Below are 13957 nucleotides of genomic sequence, written 5' to 3' on the forward strand. Positions count from 1 at the left end.
CCCCTTACCGTTACAAGTTGCTCGCACCTCAGTCCTACTACAGGGTTTAAAGACATTCCTTAGTAAAAGTCATTCATGTGTGCTCATTTCCCAAATCTGAAGAGAAGTAGGAATCCTGAAACTTCCTCTTTTACTGTAGCGTGTTGATTCTTTCCTCTGCAATTACTGCTGCACAAAGGAAACACAGGTGGCTTTTCAACTCAGTTGCTGGAGAAAAAAGACAAAAAAAAAAAAAAAAAGAAGGCAGACCATACTAACTTGGCAGTTCAAGCCAAGAGGAGGAAGAGCAAAAGAAGTGCAAATGAGCTTACTCAGCCTAGCAGAAATGAGCCAGAATTGTATTTGTAGATTACCTTCTTGCTTTCCTTCTTGGATTCATCTTTTGGCAACAGGGAAATGTAATCAAAAGGCCATGTTCTCATTGAGTAGACAACCACTGGCAGTAAGTAGCTAACTTTTATCTGTCCCAGGAGAGCCCTGTCTTCTTCTCCAGCTACCTCTGTCCCTTATCTGGTGGCTGGTTGCCTCCCCAGCACATCTCTATGAGCCATGTAGAAGGTCATTAGACCTCGAAGCAGCTTCCACCTGCCTATGGTCAGTTCTGGATGTGAGTGCTCACAGGGTCCCCCAGGCAGGAACCACACTTCAAGAGGGGAAAAACAGAAAACAGATGCTCATATGAAACAGACCATCCCATCCCAGGGCATCTCAGGACATATTTGTTAGTCAGTGGCACGCACCACAGCAAATCATGGCTTTCGTTCTGTATGTAAAAGCTTTTGATGGTTGGCTTCTAATGTCTAACCATAAGGAAAATCTATAGTTCAGACAAAATTTAGGTATGCCAGAAAGGTCCATGTGCTGGCAAACACACCATTCAGCTTGCTCATTTCCTGCACGCTGTTTGAAAGAGCCAGAATTTTTTCTCACTATTTAATTCTTTGAAGAAAAAGTGAAATAAAAAGAGAAGAAACGTTCAGCTAATGAAATTCCCAAGCTCAGCTCTTTAGGAGGGACCTCTGTGCAGGGAGAGCAGAACCCCCAAAAGAACCCCCCACTTACAGCACATGTTCTGTATAGCCTGCTCTGTGAAGACTGTAAGGAATTCCTCTCTCACCAGTGTGGCTGGCAACAACAAAGTCAATTCCTTCCTCCAGAAAGAGGATCCAACACAGGCCTTTCACACCCATACAGACACAGGAAGAGGTCTAGAAAAACACCACCTGCATGTGCTTTCATGTTCTCGCAGGAGAATTTGTGTCACAAAGAAGAGGTAGCAAGCTCCTCATCAGTCTTTGCTCAAAGTCCATGTGGTCCAGGTTCCTGTGCTGGAGGGGAAGAGGGGAAGAAAATTATTAGACTTATGGAGTGAAGTAAGGGGTTTAATTCCCCCTTCCTGCTCATAATGGAATGTCATTAGAGAGTGTGATCTCCATCCTGAATGTCAGCCACTGTTTTAAGATCAGTCGCTGCACTCAGTTTTCCAAGGCATTCATTTCCCAGGATTTCCACTTGGCAGTCTAAACTTTGCTTGGATTTCTTTTCCAAGCCTATAGGTGCGCACAGGTAAGATATTCTTTCAACCTGTACAGCCCATTTCACCAGCACTGGATGCTTCAGAAGGTGTAAGAAATTTTGCTGCAGGGAAGTATGAGGCAACCTACATTCACAGCAACAACTCTGACAGTGACGACTGAGCTCAGCTTTGAACTTAGCTCTTGGTCTCTTTGGCATCCTGTGCCAAGAGGCACCAGGGGCTGCTTAGATAGTACAAAACAGACTGACTTGGTAATGCCAAGATAAAGAACAGAAGCTCCCCTTCGCCTCAACTGGGTTTTATTCATTTCTAGGCGTGTTTACCACATTTGCTCCTATCTCCTTCATGAGGCAGCTAGCCACCATCTCCAGGCTTCTGAGCCCTGAGTAACCTGTGATAATTCCTTTCACCCTCCTCCTCCCAAGAGGTGAAACTTGTTTAAGCAGACTGCAGTTTTCTGTAACATAAAAGTTCATTGTCAAAAATCCTCCTACAGAAAAAAGTAGTCAAAACGGGCATCAGAGGAAGAGTGATCCATTCTCTTGCAAATCTCTGCTTTAGGAAATCACAATCTTAATCTTAGCATGCACATTTCTTTCCTCCGACTGTGCTTAGATTATGGGCTCATGTTAAGATGACCGCTCCATAGTTAGCTAGAACACATACTGCAGATCACAGCTGCAATGGAGAGGAAATTTCCATTAAGGTACCTTCATTAAGACTCAAGGCATTTTCCATAAAATTTTCAAATACTTCCAGTCATGTGAATATTTGCCTTCCCCTCCAATTTATCCTATTTTGCATGTGCCACCAATTTTATGGCCCAGTCCTGTTCACTTGCCTTCCCCACTGAAGTACCAGGGTTTGACTGATATAACTAACTTTGCCTGTATTTAGAAATTTCAATTCCTTACTGCTATTGCCCTTTCCAGGTTGCCAATATCTCCGTTAAACAATACCAGACCTTGGTGCTTCTCTGTCGACCTTCTATTCAGGGCAGAAATTTCCCATTTATTTTTGTTTGTTTTCTCCGATCTCAGCCAGCTTTCGATTCGTGTCACCCTACCATGTAATAAACTTATTTTCTTCAGATCTTTCTTCAAATTTAAACAGGATCTTGTCAGATACTTTTAGTGAAAGGATGGTGGGTGATGGAGTTTAAATAATTATTTTGCTTTTTCAATATAGAAATCAGGTTGGAAATGTCTAGATGCAATTGGAAGCTTGGTGCCCAGAGTAGGTGTAATGCATTTCAAGCCCATGGATAAACATCATCTTGTTTTAGACACACTGCTGCAAATAGGGGAAAGCTCCATTAGTTTTGACTGATTACTTGGGGAGAGTTGGTGTAATGGCAAGAAAAACCTAATACAGAAATTTAGAGAAGTTTATAGTCTGATCTGATTAGATACTGTATTGTAAATACAATAAGATGATATCAATAACGATTTCATTTTTAATCACCTCATCCGGTGTACTAGGAAGATAATACACTTACAGAAACCAGTATTTTCTTATTAAATACACCTGTTAATAATAAGAACTAACTAAAGAGGGGAGATTTAGATTGGATATAAGGAAGAAGTTATCTACAATAAGGGTGGTGATGCACTGGAACAGTTGCCCAGAGAGGTGGTGGATATCCCATCCCTGGAGACAAGCTAAGGTCAGGCTGGATGAGGCTCTGAGCAATGTGATCTCGCTGTAGGTGTCCCTGTTCATTGCTGGGTAGTTGGACTAGATGGCCCTTAAGGGTCCCTTCCAATGATTCTATAATTCTAATGGTATTCTAAAGAACCTGATAAGAAGAGATGAGAAGAAGGAAGAAAAACAACAAATATGAAGACATCATAGAAAACTACAAAAAAGATTGTTGAAGAATGTTAATGCACCTCAACTTACTCTGTGACTGCACAGAGCAAAATAAAAGAAGCAATTAGGAGAAAAAATGCAGGATACCATAGAATCATAAAGTTTGAAAAAGACCTCTAAGATCATCTAGTCCAATTGTCAACCTATCCCCACCATGCTCATTAACCCATGTCCCTCAGTGCCACATCTACACGTTTCTTGAACATCTCCAGGGATGTGACTCCACATGACACAGGGATGGCTGTGAGATGCCTTCAGAAATGGTGAACAGTGCCTGGAGGAGTAGGAAGCAACCAGTCCTCCAGGTGCTGTCCCCGATGGCAACCAAACTGGTCTGTCACCAGTCCTATCCAGACCTGAGCTGATAGATACTGCTGCCTAAAACCCTTTCCAGCAGAAAGGCAGTGAACCTTTCTCCCAGCCCAAGAGCAAGAGTGTGCCAAGATGACGTAGAACTTGCACAGAATTTGAGAGGAAGGAATGAAGTTTAAGTCATATTCTTGTGGCAGGCCTTCTTTTGTTATTTTAACCCAGTTATCAGAGCACCGTGTTCCTGTTGATTCTTAAGTGCTGCTTTGTTTTGAAAAGGCCAAACGTCGTCTCTGGATGCATTGTCTGGTTGCACAACTCCCAGGAGGGGGACTTCCACAGAGATCCAAAACAGGGCAGCCAGGCGAAATGAACCACATGGAGACATTCACGCCTTTCAGACTGCATCCCAGCCTGAGAGGATGTAGAGCACTGGAATTTCTTGCTGCCTGGGCAGAAGCATCCACGGAGATGCTCTGGAGGCAGGCAGAGGGTAGTGGGCACACAACCGTGGTGTGCTCAGAAATAGGAATGAATTCAGATGCAGAAAAAGTGCATTAATAAGGTCAAAAGAAAGGCAGTGTGATGAGGAAGGACAGTGGGAAATCTGAAGAGAAGAGTTAGACAAAGGTTTGGGCTAGGACAGAGAGATGAAGAAGCTGAAGATGGTGAATGAAAATACAGTGCTGGGAAGGTCTTTTCTGAATGAAAGAGAGAAGCTAACTCAGATAACCTGAGGGATGGAAACTCCTTTCCTTCTGGTACACAGCTAGAAGCAGGAGTAAGCCTAGAGGAAAGCCACAAAGATAATCATGGGGCTGAAGTACCTCTCCTGTGAAGAAAGGCTGGAGGAGCTGGGCTTGTTAAGCTGGGAGAAGAGAAAGCTCCAAGGAGACCTCATTGCAGCTTTCCAATATTTGAAAGGAACTTACTAACAGGATGGGGATCGACATTTTATATGGTCTAATAAGTGATAGGACAAGGGGGGGTGGCTTTAAACTAAAAGGCGGGAAATTTAGGTTAGGTGTTAGGAAGAAATTCTTTATTCAGAGGGTGGTGAGGCAGTGGCACAGCTGCCCAGAGAGGCTGTGGATACCCCATCCCTGTACGTGTTCAAGGCCAGGTTGGATGGGGCCCTGGGCAGCCTGACCTGCTGAGTGTCTGCCCAGCCCTCAGCGGAGGGTTGCCTGAAATTGAAGAGCAATGGAGAATGGGGAAAAAGAGAATTCTGAATGGAGATGAAAATGATTCTTCATTTGCTCTGGATGGCTTGCTTACTGTGTCTTTTTCCCTCTGGCCTTTTATTTTCCTCTCTCTAAAGTGTTTCAAGATAGCTTAAATGGTTGCTGCAAGCATATCAGACCCTTCCAGAAGTTTTTTTGTACAGAGGGGACATGGAAACCTCAACATATTATATCTTCTCTCCAAAGCATTTTTATTTGCCAGGTGAAAGTGAATTTTGCTCACACGTGGGCAACATTTGCAGACTCCTGCAAAGATGAGCATTTGTTCTTCTAGCAGCCTTGATATTTCTATTTCCCTTATATCTTTGGTCTGCCTACAGAGATAAAATCACCAGAAAGAATATAGATTTGTTCCTTCAGAAAAGCCTTGTTTTAGTCTTATCAGTGAAGTAAGCATATCCTGTGCACAGAGACTAAGAAAAAAAAAAAAAATCAAAGTTCTCTGGGAGCTCACTACTGGGCTGGTCTGCCTGAGTATTATAAAACAGCTTAAGTAAATAAATAATACTGCATTATCCAAAAACTCCTTTCTTGAAAAGCTTTGTATCAAAACTTTTTATGCGGTAAAGGTAGCAGCAACATCTTGCTGGTCCTTTAAAATGTAGTCTATTACATTGCCATAAAAAATGTGGGGAAAAGATACTCCAAAATTATTCCAAATAAGGTAAATCTGAAGTATAATTTATTACAGTCATAAATCCCCATGTAAATGTCAGCGGCCAGTAGATCCTGAACTTCAGTGATGGCAGCTCTCCTAGTAGGAAAGAGGCTGTGTTTAGTTTGAGGCTGTAAAAATCCTCATCTGTGGCCTCTGGACAGCCAGAACGCAGAGCTGGCCTCCCACATGTAGAAACTCTCAGATCTGTAAGATCCCTATCAGGATTTAGCACCACGGTAACAACCATCAACAGTGCAAGCAAAGGCACTTTCATCCAGGAAAGCAAAGACAAGTTTGCTATGGGAATTGTGAGCCACATCATCAAGATAAACCAGCTCTGGGCTCAAAAGCCAGCTGCTGAAGGATGCTTGTCACCCCATCATTCACAGGGTCTTTGGGTTGCAGAAGACCTGGAGGTAATCAGCCTCTGAGTTTGGAGGAGACTGTTGGCTTGAAGTTGGTTTTAAAGCCAGGAGACATTTTCTGTCCTCACGCCAACTCCTCATGAACTTTCTACTTTGCCGGGCCAACATTTTCCAGCCATGCTTCCTCCAGCCCAGGTGAGCTGAGTTCTTGCACCCAGAGTCACTTAAATACCTTTCTCATTAGCTCCACTCTTCCGTTCCCTGGTGTGCCTGAAGCAGTCTTCGTCTCTGCTGCAGGGCAATTCAGACACAGGGTGGGAGGTGATTTATGACATAAAGCAATGCCAGGGCAGGTCCTCAGAGCTTGTACTGTGCTCAGTTTTAACACAAGCTGCCAAAAAGCCTACCTTGAGTGACTCACACACAAACATCTATGAAGGAAGGCCGTGACATTACGGCATTAAGATCTGCTCAAGGTTTTGCTAAGCCAAATACCTACAGGCATTTCACATTCAGGGATGCTGTTTATGTTTAAAAATAAAAATAGTTTGCTTACAGGATGACCACGTTCTCAAGGTGAAAAACCAGTGTTTACCCAGTAACTGCCAAATGTGGCTGGAATGAGGATCAAGGATTCTATTCTTTCCCTCTCTTTCTCTTCTCTTTCGCTTCAGGCTTCTTCTCTTTCACTTCAGGCTTCTTCTCTTTCTCTCTAGTCCTCACTGTCAGCCATATCTGAAACCCTTCCTCTCATGCCTACCCTCTCTTTCCTCTCTCTGCAAGGCATTGTGAGGGCATGTTATGCTGGAAACATCCTTCAGAATGTTCTCCTCAGGTTTGATAGGGCTTGAATGATATTTGGCACTCAGTGAAAAAGGTTTTGTCCGAAACAGCCCTTTACTCATGTGAGCAGCTTGCTCATCAGGTCAGCTGGGCACCCAGGGCAGAAGAGTTGAGCACCAGGGCTTTCCTTTTGGAAAGCAAATACAAAGGTGCAACTTCAGGGAAGAATTGTTCCCTAAACTCTAGAGGGATGATTAAGTACTCAGAAACAGGCCTTGCCATTCTATTTCAGTATTGGCTTTCCTTATACATTTAAAAGACATACACTTAAGCATGATGCCTTAGAAAAGAAAGATGCTTTGTTTTAATGTCCGTTCTTATTTTTCACTTTTTTTTTTTTTAGCCCCATTCTCCTCAGAAAGTGAGGGCAGACAGTTATATTATTAACCTTTTTCTCTATTCTTTTCCATTTCCCCTCTCTGCTCTTGTCCAGTGTGGCTCTGCCTGTTCCAGCCTTTCTTTCAATTTTTAAAAACACAGATGTAAGCAGATAATGAGGCCACAGGAGGAGAATCCTTCAGGATGTCTTGTTTGGTTTGGAAATATTTAAATGTCTGCTGCATTTCCTTTGAGCACAACGCAGGAGTCTGCGAAAGTGCGCTGCTCCTTCTGCAACCCACAGCCCTACCAGGGATAGGAGAGCGTGCATGCATGCAAGCATATGTGTGCATGGGACGTTTTCTAATCTTTTCAGCATGGCTCTTTTTCTTGAGATAATTTGAAACATTTCTCTCGGTCACATTTCCATGGAGGAAAAGATTTTAACTACAGTAATTCAGGTGAAACTTGTTCTTTATAAACAGTCCACCAACTCCATGTGATTGCAGCAAAATTGTAGCCCTCTGAGTAACAAATGGTTTGAAGAGTGATTTTTCTGGTTTGGATAGATTTAAACATTAGTGGCCATTATGGATGACAGCTGGTTGTTCGAGATTAAAGGATCACAATCAAGAAGAAAGTTTTATTGTTTTGCTGTATACAAAGCAGCGAATGGCTGTTAGATGAATTATACGATGAATCTGAGAATCAAAGTCAATCGGTGTTATTTCAAGGGTGGCAAAAGCAGTTGCCCGAGGGATCATAGCACAAAAAGAGAAATCTTTCTCATTCAGTTCTGTGAATTTGAAGCAGAGTGCCGCAACCTGTCAGTCTTTCCATGGCCACGCACTCTTGGACTGACTGCTACAGACAGGGCTTGGGGGAGATGAGTGACAGCCTTGAATAGAAGGCAAAGACTAGGAAATGACACTTATTACAGACAAACATGCCCAGAAAACAGTGGTTTATACCACAGTTTAATTAATTAAAAATCATATTTTGGGCCCCCACGCTTTGCTTCTCGTGAGATATGAGAAGTCAGCCGCATAGGAGCCATGCTTTTTCTGGCTTAACCCAAAGATTGCCAAGACCTATAGAAAATGTAGAGCTGCATGTGAAAGTGCTCAAAGGAAGCAACAGCATTCATGCTGGAAAGAGCTGTGTCATTGCACAACATGCAAGATCACTTGCTGACTTCAACATTCACATTTGAACCCTTCAGTTCAAATTTAGAATATACCAATCAATACAAAATACAAGCCTAACCAAGGAAATATAATGAACATGAAAATGCCATAAGCATGACAAATGAATATAAGATTTTGAATTGATTTGTCTCAATTTTCAGAAATAAGATTACATTGAAGACATGTAAATTAAAATGCTAATATACACTGGCATTGCTAACAGTGCACAGAGCCTACATAAGCACTTAGGTCTCAACTACAATTTTTTCGTGTGTGATTGAAAATAACTGTCTTTAATTGCCTATAGCTTTGTGTATCATTTTGATCATTGGACACTGATATATCTATGGGTACCTGCTATAATATTTTCTCAACTTCTCTTTGCAGCTTACTTAAGAGAAGCTTTTCAAAGCATCAGATGAAAATCTTTCAGGTGTTTTAATTTGTAAGAAATAATAAATGTGAGGGAATATTTTTAATATAGCTTACTACATTATTAAAACTTGTGGTGTAAAGAACATTTTACTCTATTTCAGTTAATTGTGCCAAAAGTTGAGTGATGCAGTTGCCCTGCTGTTAAAAATAGAAATAACAACACAAGCTTAGAACAGGATAGCATGAAATGCACACTACAACCACAAACGCATTCCAGAGTGTTGTTTCTGGTAAATTTGCGTCCTCAGCTTGTCCTGTGGGCAATACACTTTTTAAAGTGTGGGATGTATCCACCTACTAAGGCTGGTTATTAGATAAGAGCAGTTAACACACGCACACATGCGAGCATACACGCATACACACTCACACATACAAATGTTTATTAAATGGATGCCTCGGTGTCAACCCTGTATGTTGACATGATCCACGTCTAGAAGCCACAGTCAAAACAAAACAACCTAGGAATACTTGACCTGGAAACAGTGAGAAATTCTTTCGCAGTTCACTGGTCTTCTGATGTTTAACTTTTACCAGTTCCACTGCTGGCTTCTCAGTGAATTGCTGATATGGACTCTTAACTGCGCAGGAAGTGAGATACAGTATAATTGTGCATCTCCTGTAGATCAACGACTTTCAGGGAGCAGGGCTAGATGAAGCAGGCTGTGTTCTGAACAAACAGAGAAACAACTCACATAGCACATATACTGCTCCCAGAAAGGAAAAAGAAAAAAAAAAACCTTTGAAGTGACAGAGATTCTTACATTCAAATTACTGCTTTCCAAGCCTGTAATTTCTCAGCTAGGTCAAAACAGAAAATGAGTGATTACTGTTACAACTGGCATACACTCTGCACTTTGGCTGCATTTAAGATACACAACATTTTCCAGAGAATCATGTTGGATAATTTATCTTGTGTATTTTAAGCCTTTTTCACATGTCCTGAAAGACATAAGCAATAAAATACCTTAAGGAGTGTGGTGGCTGCAGAAGGGAGGCAGCATGGGCCCAGCGTCAGGGCGCCCGGGTGCTTTTCCTGGCTGTACTGCACATCTATCATGTAACTCCAGATGGGTTGCTTACACCACTACTCCCCAGCTTAGCTTCATAAAACTCAAAATCTCCTTGGCAAGAGTAATTTCCAGTGTCAGTAGTATTGCTTATCTTCACACACACACACACACAAAAAAACGCTAGCTGCAGCTTGATACCTACATCCACGTTGACACGCAGAAGCTAACTCTGTGATTTAGAGAACAAAGCTGCCACAGGACCACTGCATGGCACTGTACCTGCTTGGGTATTTATGCTGCCTAACTTGCACAGCTTTGGAGAGGAGAAATGTTGCTTAAGGGAACTTTGCAGCAGGAACTACAGCAGTACCCCATGTGCCCAGGTTGGCAGTCTGCTGAAATTATTACTGTTGTTCCTCCCTACCCAGGTTTATTTCTTATGGAAGTCAGATCACAAGAAGGAAGGGTTGAGGATAAAGTTTGATCTTAAGCCTCAGCCCTTGTTTTGAATCTGGGTGATCACACACATACAGGAAATTGGATATAATTGCTGAGTTTTCTGGTTCTAGACAGAAAAATTAATATAGAAGTAAAATTGTGTTTTCTTGCCATTACTTGGAGGCATTCTACCTGTGAATTTTTTCCACTTATCCTTAGATGCTAATTGCCTACTACCTATTGCTGATGTGGTAAATTCAGATTAACTCTGATAATCAAGATTCCTTACTCATGGAAAACCACAAACCTTTAAGGAGGACCTCTTAATACATGCAGAGAATGAACCAAATAAGAGGGATATTGTGCTTGGCCTATTACTTTCAAACAAGGAAAAACCAACTGGTGATGTTAAGATCGAAACAGCCATGGCTACAGTGACTGCAAGATAGTGGAGTTCAGCATCCTGAGGGAAGTATACAAGATAAAAATACAGTGTCATAACTTCAGAATTCAGGAGAGCAAACTTTGACATGTTGAAGGATTTATCTGTTGGTAGTCCATGGAGAGAGGAGAGGTCCAGAAGAGCTGTCCTCCTAACAAATCAGTAATTAAGCGAAGGCAACAGGAGGCCTGCATGGATGAACAGGGAGACCTTGACTAAATAAAAATATAAAAAGGTGTAAAAGAGGTAGAAGCTGAGGCAGGTGATCCAGGAAGTATACAGTGACACTGTGCTAGTGTGTCAGGATAGGGTTAGAAAAGCCAAAGCCCACGCAGATTTTAATCTAATGAGGGACATGAAAGGCAGCAGCAAGGATTTCCACAAATACACAAGCAGTAAGATGAAGATTAGGAAAAACATCCTGGGTTCCAGAAACCAATGGGGAAATCTGAAGCAAGGAAAACTTACCCTTGATAGAGGAGGACCTGGGTAGGGAATATTTAAGCAAATCAGATCTACATAAAACTATGGGCCTGAATGGCAGGCACACGCATGGGCTGAAGGAGTTGATGATGTTGCGAGTCCCCTCTTGGTAATCTTTGAAAAATCATGGGGGTAATATCCTGAGGACTGTAAAAAGGAAAAAAAAAAAAAAAAAAAAAGGTATTACTGCAAAAAGGATGATGCAGGGAATTGTCAGCCTCATCTCAATCCCTGGGAATGTGATCAAGAAAACTACTTGGGAAATCATTCCTAAGCATATTAAGGACAAAAATGTGACTGAGAGCGGTCAGAATGGATTTAAAAAGGGGAAAGCATATTCAGCCAAACTAGCGGCCATCTACAACAAAATATCTATCTCAGTGGATGAAGAGAAAATGTCAAATTTCGTTTATATTGTATTTATTAAGGCTTTCATCAGTCTTCTATTATATCCTCATTGACAAACTGATGAAGTACAAGCTAGATAAGCGGACAGCAAGACAGAGTAAAAACTGACTGAACCACCAGGCTCAAAGGGTTGTAATCAGCAACACAAAGTCCAGCTGGAGGCCAGTCACTAATGGTGTGCCCTAGAGGTCAATACTGGGACCAATACTGTTAAACGTCTTCATTAATAACCTTGATGATGGGACAGAGTGCACCCTCAGTACATTTGCAGACGATATAAAACTGAGAGTAGTAGCTGATATGTCCCATTGGTGAGCTGCCATTCAGAGGGACTTCAGCAGGCTGGAGAGAGGAGCCATCTAGACCCTCATGAAAGGCAAATGCAAAGTCCTGCATATGAAGATGAATAATCCCACACCCCAGTAGAGACTGTGTGCTGACCAGCTGGGAAAGCAGCTTTGTAGAAAGAGACCTTAGACACCAAAGTGCCCATGAACCAATGATTAACCTTTGCTGTTGGCAAAGGCCAACAGAATCCTGAGCTGCATTAGGAAGGGTGTTACCATCAAGTCAAAGGATGGATCCCTACCCTTTACTCAGTGCTGGTGAGACACATGGGAAACCCTGGTTCCAGATCCAGGTTCCCCAGTACCGGAGATACACGGACATGCTGGAGGGTGTTGAAGGGATTGAGGCACCCCATACAGGAGAAAAGACTGAGAGAGCTAGGATTGTTCAGCCTAATGGAAGGAAAGCTCAGAGAGTCTTATCAATGTCCATAAATACCTGGAGGGAGGGAGTAAGAAAGATGGAGCCAGACCATTCTCAGTGATGCCCACTACAAACCCACAGAGAGCAGTGGATCAGATGAGTTAAGGAGCTATTTTTATATGTTTTTTAAGGTGAAATCATATTCTCCCCATTAGTGCCCTGTTCAGGTGCTGCACCAGGAACCTCTTGCAGAGAGCTAGATGATGACTGAAACACAGGCTATGATGATACACTTAAAGATTATAATACAACAATATGATATAGATTGTACATTTAGACTGTTATCCACAAGCCACTTTTTCTTGCCTTTGAATGTTATATATAATCTTCCATTCATCAGAAAGGAGTATACCTTTGCTATTTGGAAGTATGATGTTTCAATATTTTTTGGGGGAAGCAAATGCAGACCCTAATCCTCTGTTGAAAATATTATATTAACTGCCTACATTTTCACAGTTAACAATGCACTTTAAAACTAGGATTTCATATTTCTAGCACTTTGCTATCCTGGTTTGGCTCTTCTCTAATTCTGACCACAAAGCTAGTTTTAGCTAAGAATAACCATCATCACTTTTCTTTAAACAAGCCCACACTAACCAAAGTGGTGAGGCAGTGAAGTCCATAATTTCTTTTGCAGCCCAATATCTCCATCTTATGGTCAAAGCATGTATAAGTGCTGAGCTTTTCAGTACTCACTTTACCATGGCTTTCAATGGAGACTGCTGTGTAGCTGGTGAAACACAGTTTAGTATGGTGTCTGAAACAAGCAGGATGGTATCTTGTTTTTTTCCAAAACTTGAGTATTTTGAATAGGATGTGCCTATGAATATTTTTGTGATGGTAGAGGTGATGTAGATTACTGGTGACCAACATACACGCTGCCTACACTCTTCAGCATCAGCACTGGAAATCATCAGGAGGCAGAAGTGATATGGGCTACCCATCTATATGCTTCTCCCCAAGGGAAAAATAAGTCATGCAGTATTACTTGTGTATTTCTGTGTTTTTATTACTTTTACAAGGTTGGAATCCAGGTGAGAGGGGGCCACACAAAGCTGATATACTGCTCAGTTCTGTGTAGTGAACTGTTCGTTCGTGTGCTGCACAGCTGTCCCTGGCTGGCTGCTTGTGGTCTGAGAGGCCTGGGAGGACCCAACTGAGTAGACAGCAGTGGAGGGTTGGAGAGAAGGAGCTTGGCAGGAAACAGCTGTTGGTAGAGAAAAGTGATAGACAACAGCACTGATTGCTCTCTCCGAAATGCGCTCCAGATGGTGATATGGCATGCTGTGGTTCACTGAGAGCAACTTTGTTTGTATGGGGCTAGAATATCCACTCCTGCCTCCATTATAAAAAAGGATATGGACATGTTGAGCCCTCACGATTGAGTGGGAATAATGAATTCAGACTGATGTATCAGCCATCCTCTGCCCTGTGGGTTACGTGCTATGCATCAAACATGCCTCTAGTAATAATGCAGTTGATTGTGGACCTCTTCTGTCACATGATATCTCTCTTCTAGTCCTGAATGGTGGCACCATTTGATTTAATGGGAAAAAAAAAAAAAAAAACCACAAGTGGTACTACATGTAGCTAGCCTCAAAACATAAAAAGTTTTATTTACCTATCTATGCCAGTCT

Source organism: Meleagris gallopavo, chromosome 3 (genome assembly GCF_905368555.1).
Source record: "Meleagris gallopavo chromosome 3, MGAL_WU_HG_1.1, whole genome shotgun sequence".
In the NCBI taxonomy this organism is placed as follows: domain Eukaryota; kingdom Metazoa; phylum Chordata; class Aves; order Galliformes; family Phasianidae; genus Meleagris; species Meleagris gallopavo.